General features: G+C 42.7%; 1 protein-coding gene across 14 annotated transcripts in view; it reads left to right on the plus strand.

The window, feature by feature from the left end:
• ST3GAL4 (ST3 beta-galactoside alpha-2,3-sialyltransferase 4) overlaps positions 1 to 14,633 on the plus strand; it is a 163,034-nt gene that overhangs the window by 77,109 nt on the left and 71,292 nt on the right. For 13 of the 14 annotated variants that reach the window (XM_072978976.2, XM_072978982.2, XM_020811362.3 and 10 more), the window contains exon 2: positions 8,994 to 9,109. The exons of the other annotated variant lie outside the window; for it this stretch is intronic. The gene's annotated coding sequence lies outside the window, so the exon portion shown is untranslated. The remainder of the gene's footprint in view (positions 1 to 8,993; positions 9,110 to 14,633) is intronic. 14 annotated transcript variants of the gene reach the window in all.

A 14,633-nucleotide genomic window follows, 5' to 3' on the forward strand; every position in this document is an offset into this window, starting at 1 on the left:
GGGCTCAAGGAATGTTTCCTGAGCCCCAGAGCCCTCCAGGGGCTGCACTAGGTTCTTCATGTCAGATTGAACACCACAACGATTAAACATAAATCGTGAACACTACTAATAAATTATACCAATTAAATGTCCTAAAAATAGATGGATTTCCAAAGCCTTTTCAAATAAACTGGGCTTGGTGTTGTTGTTCAACCACACATCCCTTGGGAAGATATATGAAAGGGATCCCTATTGAGATTTGAACCACAGTTAATTATATAAAAATGATTTGTGTTAACTATAAACACTGAAACGATCTACATAAACTAGTTTACTGGATCATGGGGGGGGGGAAGTAGAGGAAATTACAGGCCTGTTTGTAGTAAACACAGGCTGTGCTTCGACGAGGCTGAAGCCAAACAGCATTATTGAAAAATACAAAGGAGATGAGCTGCTGGATAGCGCTGTGGTTGAGGTATCTGTCCACAGAGCCAGAGGTTGGGAATTCCATTCCCACGGTGCCTCCTTGACAGGATCTGGGCTGGAAGATCCACAGCCTACTACCTCTGTGGTTCTAAGGTTATTATAAGGAGAGTAACCAGTAGGGTTCACAAATGTGTCCAGCCCATTTACAATTGAGGGACAATATTTTCTCTTTTTTGCTAAAACAGGGCAGAGAGGGATGTGTTGTTTCAGAGGCATGACATCCTTGTTTTAGGTCTGAGAGCTGCATAATAAGTTTTAGGGATGTATATGGCCACGGGCTTGTGATTCCCACCCTGGTTGTATCATATATTTGTAGGGTGATGTTGAGTACCACTTCTGTTCAGTTGCAATCCAGGAATAGGTCTCAATCTGCCAACTGAAGATCTTTCCCCAGGTTACACAACATGTTCCATCAGATGGACTGCAACTCCATCCCTTTCTGCCACATCCATGTATATGATCAACCTGGGATTACCTCAGGAGATCTACATGTGGATAAAGGATTTTCTGACAGATAGGCCACAGTCAGTAAGGATGGGATCTCACCATTCTTCTACCCTGGTACTAAGTACAGGAGCTCCCCAGGGCTGTGTGCTAAGTCCCTTCCTCTATTCCCTGTACACACATGATTGCACCCCACTGTATAACACCAATGCAATTATTAAATTTGCGGATGATACGACAGTGGTGGGGCTCATAAATAAGAACAATGAGTCTGCTTATAGAAAGGAAGTACAAAGGTTGATACTTTGGTGTAAAGAAAATCATCTCACACTTAACATCAAAAAAACTAAAGAACTCATAATTGATTTTAGGAGGAAGAGAAATGTACATTTACCACTGTACATAAACGGTGAGGAAGTGGAGAGAGTTGGTAGTTTTACATTTCTGGGCACTTACATCTCAGAGGACCTCTCATGGACTATAAATGCCAACATCCTAATAAAGAAGGCACAGAAGAGGCTGTATCACAGCATTTACTTCTGTCCTACTATCGTAGCACCATTGAGAGTGTCCTAACCTATGGCATTCTGGCATGGTTTGGGAGTAGCTCTGTAGCGGACAAAAAAGCTCTACACAGAACCATTAAATTTGCCCAGAATATCATCGGGCTCCAGCTACCAATCCTGGATGACATCTTCACATCCCGCTGTCTAAGGAAATCACATAGCACCCTGAGAGACTCTTCCCATCCTGCTTATAACTTTTTTGAACTATTACCATCTGGCAGAAGATATAGAACAATTAAGACTCGGACCACACGTTTTCTCAATAGTTTTTATCCCAGAGCTATAATTGCAATTAATAATGAGCTTAAAGACCACCAGTAGTGAATAATTAGTTGGACTGTGTTACTTGGCCTGCAGTGTAGATGTTTGTATTTTTAGTGGGGGACTTTTAGTGGGTGGGGAGTGTTTGGGGAATTTTATGTGTGTGCATGTGTCTGGTCTCTGGGTGTCTGTAAATTTCGTTGTATGTGTATATACTTACAATGACAATAAATTATTATTATTATTATTATTATTATTATTATTATTATTATTATTATTATTATTATTATTATTATTATTATTATTGTTGTTGTTGTTGTTAGGGCTTCAGTTTATTGGCCTTCATCCCGCCCATTTTTCTGTAGTGCTGGAGGAGATCTCATTTTAATTCATTTCAGGACGTTTTAGGAATTTTTTTCCCTGTCTGACTTTCATTTTCATAGCTTCCGTCTCTAGGCCAGCAATTTTCAAACTTTGGCTTTCCGGATATTTTGGACGTCTAATCCAACCAAATGAAAGCATTTACAATACAGTAATTATAATTCCACCATCCTTGATTCTTGGCCGCATTAGCTGGGATGTCTTGGAATTAAAGTCTAGGATTTCTGGAGGCCAAAGGTTGAAGTGTCTCCCTCTTTTATTTAAATCAGACATATAACTGACAGAATGCATTTCCCAGCTTAATTTCTTTTAAAGCTGAAAACATATTCCTCTTAATGTAGGTTTTAACTATAGTTTAAACTCCTGTATGCAGTTTTTACAGTGCTCGGTTGGGACTACGAATAAACAAGCAAACAATCTCCGATTAATTTAGTTTTATTGAAGTGTTGAAATTAGTTTTCCATTTCAATGCCGCTATTGAACAATTGTGACTCCCCCTCCTCCATTTTTTAATTTATCTAAGTCTTGGACCACTACTAACATATCAATGACATTTGCAAATCTGCAATGTGAGTTGTACTGGTCCCGAACCTTATTAACTCTGTGCCACTCCTAACAAGCCAGCCTCTACCCCAGATTCCTCCCTTTAAATGCTTTCATGCCTTTAATTTTACACACCAAGAGCAGCTCCAGTAATCTAAGTATTTGAACATGTGGCAGGGATTGCTTGTGGAATTAGGTTCTCTACCTCCCCCCCCCCCCTTTTTCATGATCTACAAGAAAGACAATGAAGGTCAAAATGCCATTTGTACTTCCTACACTACCATTTCCTGGGGTGGGGTGGATACAAAAGGTCGTAATCTCTGAAGACTAACTCCTTGTTATCAGTCAGACAAAACAGACCGTGCTGGGAATCCTAGCTTTTGCTTCCCTGTCCAGGGCGTCTTTGTAGATTAAAGGACCTGTGGTTTGTTGATATAAGTACTGGGAACCTCTGTGGCTGAAGGACAGAGTACTGTATTGTCTTTCTTAATATTTGACTTGCATGTTAGGGTAATGATAAGTTGCTTTTTTAAAATAAAAGGGCAATACCTTTTATTGGATCACCAGAAAGTTACAAATAAGATGGGGCTTCCGGTTCTCAGAAACCCATCGTTGGCAAAGATGGTAGAATCCCCAAGGTTATGGCAAACAGTTCAAAGATTGGGGTAGATGTGATACTCTGGGTTCATGAATAGAGATGGTGCACAAATCAAACTACAAATTGATAAAAAACACCTCGACGAACTGGCCTGGTTCATGGTTCGGTTTGTTGTTTGGCTCGAGGAATCCTGTTTTGCTGAAATGAAACAAAATGTATAATCAACCTTTTTTCTGCTCAGCGCTTCACTTTTGGCAAAACGGATACTCTAGCACCCTTCCCGTTGCCCCCATTGCTTCCACACCTGGTCCTGCCACCTCCTCCCCTTTGTCCTCCTCTGTCACCATCTTGAGAAACAATGGCCCGGCTTCCCTTCCAGGGAACTATAATCAGAGAATGTATGAAGTTATATACATATTATTCTCAGAAGAAGCCATATTTTGCATTGTGTTGGGTTCTTTGAGAAAAGTGATTGGTGGGCCACCAAGATGTAGTACTCTCGAATGCTTTCGCAGCTGGGATATGATGTTTGTTGTGGTTTTTTGGGGCTCTTTGGCCGTGTTCTGAAGGTTGTTCTTCCTGACGAGTTCCTACTCCAGTCCTCTGAAGATGCCGGCCACAGAGACTGGCGAAATGTCAGGAAGAACAACCTTCAGAACACGGCCAAAGAGCCCGAAAAACCCACAACAACCATTAGCACATTTACTCTTCATAATATAGAGACATCAGTTCTAGACATGAACTTGGTTGAGAGGATGTGAACCTGGCTAGAGTGAACAATGCTGAGTCACTTTTTCATAAAGTGCTTAACATATCATGCTTAAGAATGAAATAGTTCAGGAATCACTGGAGGCACATCCCACTAAAGCATTTATTGTCTATTGTAATGAAGATCTTCTGGAGATAAACAATGACAAATTAAAAAAAACATGGTATTTACAAAGTCAGCAAGATAGTCAAACAAAAGATGAAAAACTGGTGCATACAAATTATAACAAGTGAACAAGTTTAAATGCCTAGGGATTGTATTCCAAGCAATTCTAACATGGTCCAAACATGTGTGTGTTTAGTCGTTTAGTCGTGTCCGACTCTTCGTGACCCCATGGACCAGAGCACGCCAGGCCCTCCTGTCTTCTACTGCCTCCCGGAGTTGTGTCAGGTTCATGTTGGTTGCTTCGCAGACACTGTCCAGCCATCTCATCCTTGGTCGTCCCCTTCTCCTCTTGCCATCACACCTTCCTAACATCAAGGTTTTTTCCAAGGACTCTTTTCTTCTCATGAGATGGCCAAAGTACTGGAGCCTCAGCTTCAGGATCTGTCCTTCAAGTGAGCATTCAGGGTTGATTTCCTTTAGAACTGATAGGTTTGTTCTCCTTGCAGTCCAGGGGATTCTCAAGAGCCTCCTCCAGCACCACAATTCAAAGGCATCAATTCTTCGGCGGTCTGCTTTCTTTATGGTCCAGCTCTCACTTCCATACATCACGACAGGAAAAACCATAGCTTTGACTATTCGGACTTTTGTTGGCAAGGTGATGTCTCTGCTTTTCAAGATGCTGTCAAGATTTGTCATCGCTTTCCTCCCAAGAAGAAGGCGCCTTTTAATTTCAGGGCTGCTGTCTCCATCTGAAGTAATCATGGAGCCCAGGAAGATAAAATTTGACACTGCCTCCATATCTTCCCCTTCTATTTCCCAGGAGGTGATGGGACCAGTGGCCATGATCTTAGTTTTTTTGATGTTGAGTTTCAGACCGTTTTTTGCACTCTCCTCTTTCACTCTCATTACAAGGTTCTTTAATTCCTCCTCACTTTCTGCCATCAGAGTGGTATCATCTGCATATCGGAGGTTGTTGATATTTCTTCCGGCAATCTTAATTCCGGCTTGGGTTTCTTCCAGTCCAGCCTTCCGCATGATGTATTCTGCATATAAGTTAAATAAGCTGGGGGACAATATACAGCCTTGCCGTACTCCTTTCCCAATTTTGAACCACTCAGTTGTTCCATGACCAGTTCTAACTGTTGCTTCCTGTCCCACATATAGGTTTCTCAGGAGACAGATAAAGTGGTCAGGCACTCCCATTTCTTTAAGAACTTGCCATAGTTTGCTGTGGTCCACACAGTCAAAGGCTTTCGCATAGTCAATGAAGCAGAAGTAGATATTTTTCTGGAACTCTCTGGCTTTCTCCATAATCCAGCGCAAGTTAGCAATTTGGTCTCGAGTTCCTCTGCCTCTTCGGAATCCAGCTTGTACTTCTGGGAGTTCTCGGTCCACATACTGCTGAAGCCTACCTTGGAGGATTTTGAGCATAACCTTGCTAGCGTGCGAAATGAGTGCAATTGTACGGTAGCTGGAGCATTCTTTGGCACTGCCTTTCTTTGGGATTGGGATGTAGACTGATCTTTTCCAATCCTCTGGCCACTGCTGAGTTTTCCAAACTTGCTGGCATATTGAATGTAGCACCTTAACAGCATCATCTTTCAAGATTTTAAATAGTTCAACTGGAATGCCATCACCTCCACTGGCCTTGTTGTTAGCCAGGCTTTCTAAGGCCCACTTGACTTCGCTCTCCAGGATGTCTGGCTCAAGGTCAGCAACTACATTGTCTGGGTTGTCCAGGATATCCAAATCTTTCTGATATAATTCCTCTGTGTATTCTTGCCACCTCTTCTTGACGTCTTCTGCTTCTGTTAGGTCCCTCCCATTTTTGTCTTTTATCATGTTCATCTTTGCGCAAAATGTTCCTCTAATATGTCCAATTTTCCTGAACAGATCTCTGGTCTTTCCTTTTCTGTTATCTTCCTCTATTTCTTTGCATTGTTCATTTAAGAAGGCCCTCTTGTCTCTCCTTGCCATTCTTTGGAAGTCTGAATTCAAGTTTCTGTAACTTTCCCTATCTCCCTTGCATTTTGCTTCCCTTCTCCTCTCTGCTATTTCTAAGGCCTCGTTGGACAGCCACTTTGCTTTCTTGCATTTCCTTTTCTTTGGGATGGTTTTCGTTGCTGCCTCCTGGACAATGTTACGAGCCTCTATCCAAAGTTCTTCAGGCACTCTGTCCACCAAATCTAGTTCCTTAAATCTGTTCTTTACTTCCACTGTGTATTCATAAGGGATTTGGTTTAGATTATACCTGAGTGGCCCAGTGATTTTTCCTAATCTCTTCAGTCTAAGCTTGAATTTTGCTATGAGAAGCTGATGATCAGAACCGCAGTCAGCTCCAGGTCTTGTTTTTGCTGACTGTATAGAGCTTCTCCATCTTTGGCTGCAGAGAATATAATCAATCTGATTTCGATATTGCCCATCTGGTGATTTCCATGTATAGAGTCGCCTCTTGTGTTGTTGGAAAAGAGTGTTTGTGATGACCAGCTTATTCTCTTGACAAAACTCTATTAGCCTTTGTCCTGCTTCGTTCTGAACTCCAAGGCCAAACTTCCCTGTTGTTCCTTTTATCTCTTGGCTCCCTACTTTAGCATTCCAGTCCCCTAGAATGAGAAGAACATCTTTCTTTGGTGTCAGTTCTAGAAGGTGTTGTAAATCTTCATAGAATTGTTCAGTTTCAGTCTCCTCAGCAATGCTGGTTGGTGCATAAACTTGGATTATTGTGATGTTGAATGGTCTGCCTTGGATTCGTATTGACATCATTCTATCATTTTTGAGATTGTATCCCATTACAGCTTTTCCCACTCTTTTGTTGACTATGAGGGCTACTCCATTCCTTCTACGGGATTCTTGCCCACAATAGTAGATATGATAATCATCTGAGCTGAATTCACCCATTCCTGTCCATTTTAGTTCACTGATGCCCAGGATGTCAATGTTTATTCTTGCCATCTCCTGTTTGACCACCTCCAGCTTCCCAAGGTTCATAGATCTTACATTCCAGGTTCCTATGCAGTATTTTTCTTTGCAGCATTGGATTTTCCTTTCACTTCCAGGCACGTCCACAGCTGAGCGTCCTTTCGGCTTTGGCCCAACCACTTCATTAGCTCTGGAGCTACTTGTACTTGTCCTCCGCTCTTCCTCAGTAGCATGTTGGACGCCTTCCGACCTGAGGGGCCCATCTTCCAGCGTCATATCTTTTAGCCTTTTGTTTCTGATCATGGGGCGTTCTTGGCAAAGATACTGGAGTGGCTTGCCATTTCCTACTCCAGGTGGATTGCGTTTAGTCGGAACTCTCCACTATGTCCTGTCCGTCTTGGGTGTCCCTGCACGGCATAGCCCATAGTTTCTCTGAGTTACTCAAGCCCCTTCGCCACGACAAGGCAGCAATCCATGAAGGAGACATATTGATCTCAAAGCAAAACTAGCCATACTAGCCCTGAAGAAGATCTTTGATATTCAAGGAGCCCAATACATTCCTGCATTCCTGAAGGCATACAGTGCCACGCTCACTGTATGGCTCCCAAATTTGGATTTTTGGGTCCACCAGAACAACTTGAAAAACCCCAGCTAGCCTTCCTTCACAAAATATGAACTTTGCCATGTATTGCATCCACAGTGGTATGGCTCAAGTTGGGATTTCATCCCTGATCTTAAAGGCTACAATTAGCTACGAATGTCAGCGATTAAATGTTGAAGATCTTCTAACCTTCACTACATTGGCAATACAAGAGCGCTTCTGGTCAAAATGGAACAATGTTGTAGATATGAAAGCAAGTAAACTGGGATTATGGAAAATAGACCTAAATGAGAGAAGTTAAACACTATTTACAGAAACAACACTGGAACAACCCTCAAGAGGATTTTAGGAGGAAATGCTCCCCACTTCACCTGGGAATTAAATATTTTATCCAATTTGTTTAACCTCTCTATCTTAATATATTGACAGTTCCAAAGGTATGATGCAGTATATGATTACTCACTGCAATGCACTTTCAGTGGCTCGGATGAGGGGGCAATTTCTCAAGGTACCCATGGCCCAACGTTACTATGACTGTCCCCTATGAGAACTTGATACACCACCCCATACCTTCTTTTACAGTATTAAACATGCAATAGCAAGAGAGTGATTCCTCAGAAAACACCCAAGTCTAAAATTACTCAGATACCTTCCTCAAGACTAAAATTACTCTTGAGCAGTCTTTAAAATTGTGTTGTAGATGTCGAAATTTTTTATTTTAATGTACAGTATTTTTAAACTCTGAAACTTGACATGGCGTATGGCTTATGGTCTACTTAACTTAAATATATTTGAAACTTGAGGCATACCCATGTCAATGGGAGGTACATTGTTTTAGTTGTATTTCTTCAATGTTTGGGTCAGATAGAGCCTGTTTCTGGTTTTGGGGGCGTGGGACTCATCCCCTAAATTTTATACCAATGAGCAGTAAGAAGGTTCTCTTGATGGTTGCTCCCAAGCTGTGGATCACTTTTCCAAGGAAGCTAGGCTAACCTTTTCCCTGTTATCCTTCTGGTGGGAGAAAGAAAAAAAAACATATTCAGGCAGGTTAGAATCCTAGAATTGCAGAGCAGGAGGGGGACCCTGAGCCCAGATCCTTACAGAAGCTGGATTTCAACAACTGATTGACTGGCTGTTGAGGAAGAGGCTTTTAACAGGTGACTGCTTTACAGGTTTGCTTTGGGGAAGTAACGGCACCATGGAATTGTCCAACAACAATTGTGTATATTAAGCAGTTAAGTGGTCTTCCTCAATGAACTCACAAGTCATCTCATCTTGCTCCACCATCTTAGTCCATGAAGCCTGCCAATAACCAATATTGTTCCTGGTTCTGTTTTACAGATGGGGAAACTGAGGCACAAAGAATCTTGTTCAAAGCTTCCTGGTAGCTCAGCGAGAAGAAAAGGTCAACTGTTGTGTAGCAATTGTACATAATTGCATCACATATCCTGCAAGGGGTAAGTACATGGAGTGTGCTCTGTAGTTAATGGAGATACAATGTGATTGCTTCCTGTATCAGCTATATTTAATTTGCCTGCTTATCAGCATTTGGATAAGGTCTGCTTGAGTACTGGGAAAAAAAGCCCATTAAAAAAAGAAGTTCACTTCCTGTAGTAGGAGTTGCTGGTAGTGAATGAGAACAACAAAATAAGGAACACTCATTAAAATAACATTTTTGGGATGGGCGTCCTCTTTATGGGCATCCTAGAGCCCTAAACTCAAAGAATTATTGGGGGGTAAGAGGTATTTCACCTCTATACGTTTGTTTTATTGCCCCGTCCACCAGATATAGGTTTCAGGACCCTTTTTACACTGCCTTATTTATGACATTGAGCTTTTGGACACACAATGGCTGTTGTTTTCTGCACATGTGCTTTGATATAGATGCAACATCATTATCTGATCAAATCAAATGCAAGTTTATTTGTGTGGCCTTAGCCGTTACAAACACACATTACAAATAAATTAAAACAGAAGCATTAATAATCTAGAATGATAGAAGTCAAAACTAATATTAAAAGTAAGTTAGATCCAGTTAATCGGCCAGGTCCTTATCATTAGTGTTTCCTTCTTAAAATTGATGCTCTGAAGGTGGAGCAGGCTACTTTTTCTGTTCCACGTGGTACTCTATCCCCCAGCAAAAAAACTTATCAGATAAGCACCTGATCTGTTGGTTGCGAGGCCTATCTCTCTGAACAAGTTTGCTCTTAGGTCTTTATCTGTGGGGCAATTAATTAAGTAGTGAATTAGATCTTCTATTTCCATGGTGCCACACAGGCAAGTTCTCTCTTCCCAGGGAATCAGATGGTATCATCCCTCAGCCACTGCCGAGACCTTAGATTGACATCTTAAAGCCGTTAGGGCATTTCTCCACTTGAAGTTTGCTATGTTGCTAAGATATTGTGGGTACGGTGTTTGGATGGGGCAGCTTTGTGTACCAAGGGGCAGATTTTGATGAACAGATGGAAATGCGGTCATTACTCTTTAAGGCATCCGCCCATGGGTCTTGGCCTTCAGCTTTTTTGAAATTCCCTGTGAGGGGAGAAATCATGGAGAGGTTTCTATCCACAAGGGCCTTGCTGCCTCAGCTCTTTGCCCTTTCTTCTGGGGTGAAGCGTCTTGTTCTTTTTCCTAGGTTTCCTCTCCAAATGTTTAAACAGTTTATGATCATTCATTTTATATGCTGTACTTCTTTTATTTTTAATATTGTTAATGTTTTTACTCTTTTTGATATTTGTTGATTTGTTCATATTTTTCCCCAGGTGAGTTTTTTTGGTGTTTTTTTTTTTGTTTGTAGACCTATTAATGGGCCTGTTAATGGTTTCCTTTTGCATCATGTGTTTTGATACCTCATTCTTGGCAATTCTATCAGCCGGAGGGTTATCAAGGGAGATTATATTATCTGGTTCCTGCTTGTTCTTGGGTAATTTGCCTATCTCAACTAATGTAGTTAGCAGTTCATGTGATTCATAATGATTTTATTAGCTGCTTCTCTCCTAAAATGTCTCTGATCCACTGAAACAGAGAATTGCAGTCTTTCTCCTCCCTCTGCTCAGTTGCGTTCAGAGAAGGTTCCTTCTCTGATTGGTTGCAGTAGAGTGCTAGCTCATCAATCTACTTCAGCATAACATCTTCTAATATACTCCTTTCCTCCATTTGCTTTACCCTACTACCAGGCTGGAGAAGGGACGTGGTGGCACTGTGGGCTAAACCGCAGAAGCCTGTGCTGCAGGGTCAGAAGACCAACAGTCGTAAGATCGAATCCACATGATGGAGTGAGCTCCCGGCACTTGTCCCAGCTCCTGCCAACCTGGCCATTCGAAAGCATGTAAATGCGAGTAGATAAATATGTACCACCTTGGTGGGAACGTAACAGCGTTCCGTGTCTAGTCGCGCTGGCCACGTGACCACGGAAATTGTCTTTGGACAAAATACTGGATCTATGGCTTGGAAACGGGAATGAGCACCACGCCCTAGAGTTGGACACAACTGGACTAAATGTCAAGGGGAACCTTTACCTTGACTAGCAGGCTGGGGGTTTTCTGCAAGGGCAATCTCTGTTGCTAGATTAGGGGTACAAACAACCAAGCCTGTGTCATACTGTGAGCATCTGTGGTCAATTGTCCTGTCCAGAGTAGACGCAGGGGGTGATAACGGTGTATCCTCACTATCCACCTCTTGCCATGGGGGGAAAGAAATTGGTAATTTTCTTTTGCCTCCCTCTTTTGTTGCATGGTTCATTCCCATGCATGGGGAGGGATTCCCAGTTTCTTGTCACCCTGCCTGGTAATGACCATCTTATGGGCTATAAATCAATTGCAAACTGTGGAACAGGTGCAGGTGAACCACTGAGCTTAGCAGGAGCAAGCCCTAGAATATGCCAAAGATGTAACCAAAAATTGCATCAAACCATTAAACACATTAAAGGGAAAAAGGGAGAGCTAGGGCGGGGAGGGGAGGATAAAGCAGAGTAAAAGTCTTTGAGGGGTAACCTGCCAAATCTCTGCCAACATTCGAGCAGAGGATATAAAGCCAAACAGGCGCTACACAATGTCCTCTTTTCCAAACTGGCAAGCTGTCCTCATGGGGGAAAATTTATACACCTATATTCAGTTTTTGGTTGCTCTGTGAGCCAAAGATTAAGTGGAATGTCCCTCTGTAAGTCCTTCAGTTTTATGTAAAACTCCACACCCTTGCGAAGACGGAAGTCCGCTGGGGATGGAGCAAATTTTGCAAATGCCAGTTATAGGTTCTGCATAGTGACTTGAGGGTACTCGCCACCGAGTGTGATGCAAAGTCGCTCAAGGCGAGTTTGTAAATCTCTAGGTCCTTTGCTTCATTTGAATTTTGCGGTGCTCAGTATGGTTTCGCTCCTTAGCTTCATTTATCAAGGCCACTTTACTCTCCTGGATCTGATCAAAACTCATGTGGGAGGATGAAACAGGGCCTCAAGAAGCCCTGTACGAAAAGAGGAAAATCTTTCATGACCAACTAAAGTCAGGAGAGTTGAGAAGTTCTGCTCTGGAGAGAATTTCTCCTCCTGTTAAAAACCGAATTCCCAGTGACTCTATAAAGTTCAGGGAATGGTTGTCTGTGCATCTGATCACTATCTCATGGTTCAAAGTTTGAGTTCCTGCCTGGGAAAATAAGGTTTCTCTGTGAACAATACTCTTTGGGACATGGCATAGCTCTGGGATTGAACACATCCTTGGCATGAAGAAGTATCAATCTGCAGCAAATCTAACTAACTAGATATGAAGAAGCACAACTAGGGAATATCTCTGCTTGGAGAAATTAGGTCCCTGCTAAGTTAGATGGACCATCTTTAATTCTGTTTCCAGAGAGGCTCAACAAACTGAAACACAGTTTGAACACAGATTTCTTTTTGGAAATCTAAAAGCAAAGGAATATATAATTATTTTTAACCCTATAGATACAACTCATAACATTAGCAAAAACACTTCAAGATGCCTTGTGTAAATTATCTGGTTTAATGCAGAATTGGGCCTTCAGCCATATGGGTATCTAAAGAGCTTTCCTCAATATTATGAGGCAGTCTGTGTTTTCCCAGCAATGGACTGGGCTAAAAAAAGGAGGGTTAGCTGGGTGTCCAACCCTCCACCCTAGGGTGTGTTCTAGAAAAATAGAAAGTCTCAGGGCCTGTGAATGGGCACCCTTTTCCTGCCCTTTGTCCTCACCAGGAAGCAACCTGGTGACTCACTATCCTCTCCCCAAGGGATGTGTGTCTTAGGTCTTCTTGACTCATTTAGAGGCAGTACCAATTCTGAATGCTTTTCAATGGTTTTCCCTTTCCCCACACCACAAACAGGACCAAATGCATGTATGAAGCGGGGGATCAGACCAGACCTTTGCAAGGGCCCTTGCGGTCACAAGGCGAATGGGTTTCCAGGCCCATCTGCACTGCTCTGTTCTTGTTCCTAGCAGGTTTAATAAGTGCTGGCTATTTTATTGGGTTGTGGAGGTAACCGTCCATAAAATTCAAGAGTGTGAACCTTGAACCTCTCCTGTCCAGCCTAACTGGGATTTATTTGTAGAACTATTTCTACAGCACCATTTAGGACAGCATAGGGAGCGTCCATGTCATAGATTACTCTTCCCCTTCCCTGCTATTCTTACCCCATATGTACCAGGGAAAGTAGAAAGTGTTCATTTTATTTTATTTTATTTTGTGTCCATGGGAGACTGTCTTTCTCCCAATATGGGGATACAAGGCACTCCCCATGTTAAAAAAAACAAACTAATACTCAAAACACAATAAATCATAGATTAAAAGACTACAATCATAATTCAGAATCCATTAAGTAATTAGAAACATGGAAGACTTTAGAAATACCGCCCCATCAGGGTGTAGGATTCTTAAGAGAAGCTTTGCATTAAAACCTTAGACGTAGATAAGGATACGAGGCCCCACACACACAATAGAATCACGCCCATGCTTGGCCAATTCTGTACGAAAGCTTGTGCATTTATTTATTTTTTTAAGGAAAAAACAGATCATTGGGAAATGTTTGAGAATTGGTGCCGCCTCTGAAGGAGTCAGTGGCTGAGGAAACGTGCCCCTGGGGCAGAGCAGAGCGGGTTCCGCCCCGAAGGTGCCCTTTGGTGAGGAGAAGGCTCAGGGAGAGATCGGCCATTCATGGTCTCCTTTTCTAGAACCTCTTCGAAGGCCAAAAAAATCCTCTTTTCCAGCCCCATCTTGAGCTGTGAAACGCAGGCTGCCTCATGATGTTCAGCCGAGCTGTTCAGGGGCTCCGCCAGCTGCTGGAGGCCCAAACGGCTTCTCTAAAGGGGGCGATGGGATTTCGTGAATATTCCCCGCCGCCCGACCGTTTCAAGGACGAAGCCGCCGTTCGTTGCCCCTGCGCGTGCCATGAGGGAGCCGACCGTGGGGCTGGAGGCCCGACCCTGAGACGAGGCCGAGAATCTCCCTGGGTGCCTGGAAAGCAAGGCCTGGAGGTGATCCCTGCTCCGGGTGGTGTTTCTCTCTCTGAGAGGAACGAATCTTTCTATTAAACTGTGTGCAAGAGCGGGCATGTCTTCTCAAAATGGTTTCTCCCCAGAGGCATCGAAGAGGATCAAAAGCCTGTTCGTTTGGCCTCGGGGGGGGGTGAGGTGGAGGAACCAAATGAATGCATGGGCAGAAAAAAATGGCCGCCACTTGTCCAAAAATTGTGCTGTCTTTAGAACGGGCAGAGTATAGGGGATCTCCTGAGATCTAGTAGATAGGGGCAATGAGACAAATGCATGGAAGGACACATTTCATGCCCTCAGATCAATCCAGCCTAAAGGCTTGGAAACTCCAGGAAAAGAATGGGTGGAGTCTCTGACACTTAAAAAAAATGCTGCATACCTTTCACAGTAGATTAACTGGCTGCTCTTGTTTTTAATTATTCTAGGCAATCTTGCAGTTTAAGGCCAGTACCCTGTTTGCAATTGGAAAATCAAACTCAGCTGGGATGA

Source organism: Pogona vitticeps, chromosome 8 (assembly GCF_051106095.1).
Source record: "Pogona vitticeps strain Pit_001003342236 chromosome 8, PviZW2.1, whole genome shotgun sequence".
Lineage (NCBI taxonomy): Eukaryota > Metazoa > Chordata > Lepidosauria > Squamata > Agamidae > Pogona > Pogona vitticeps.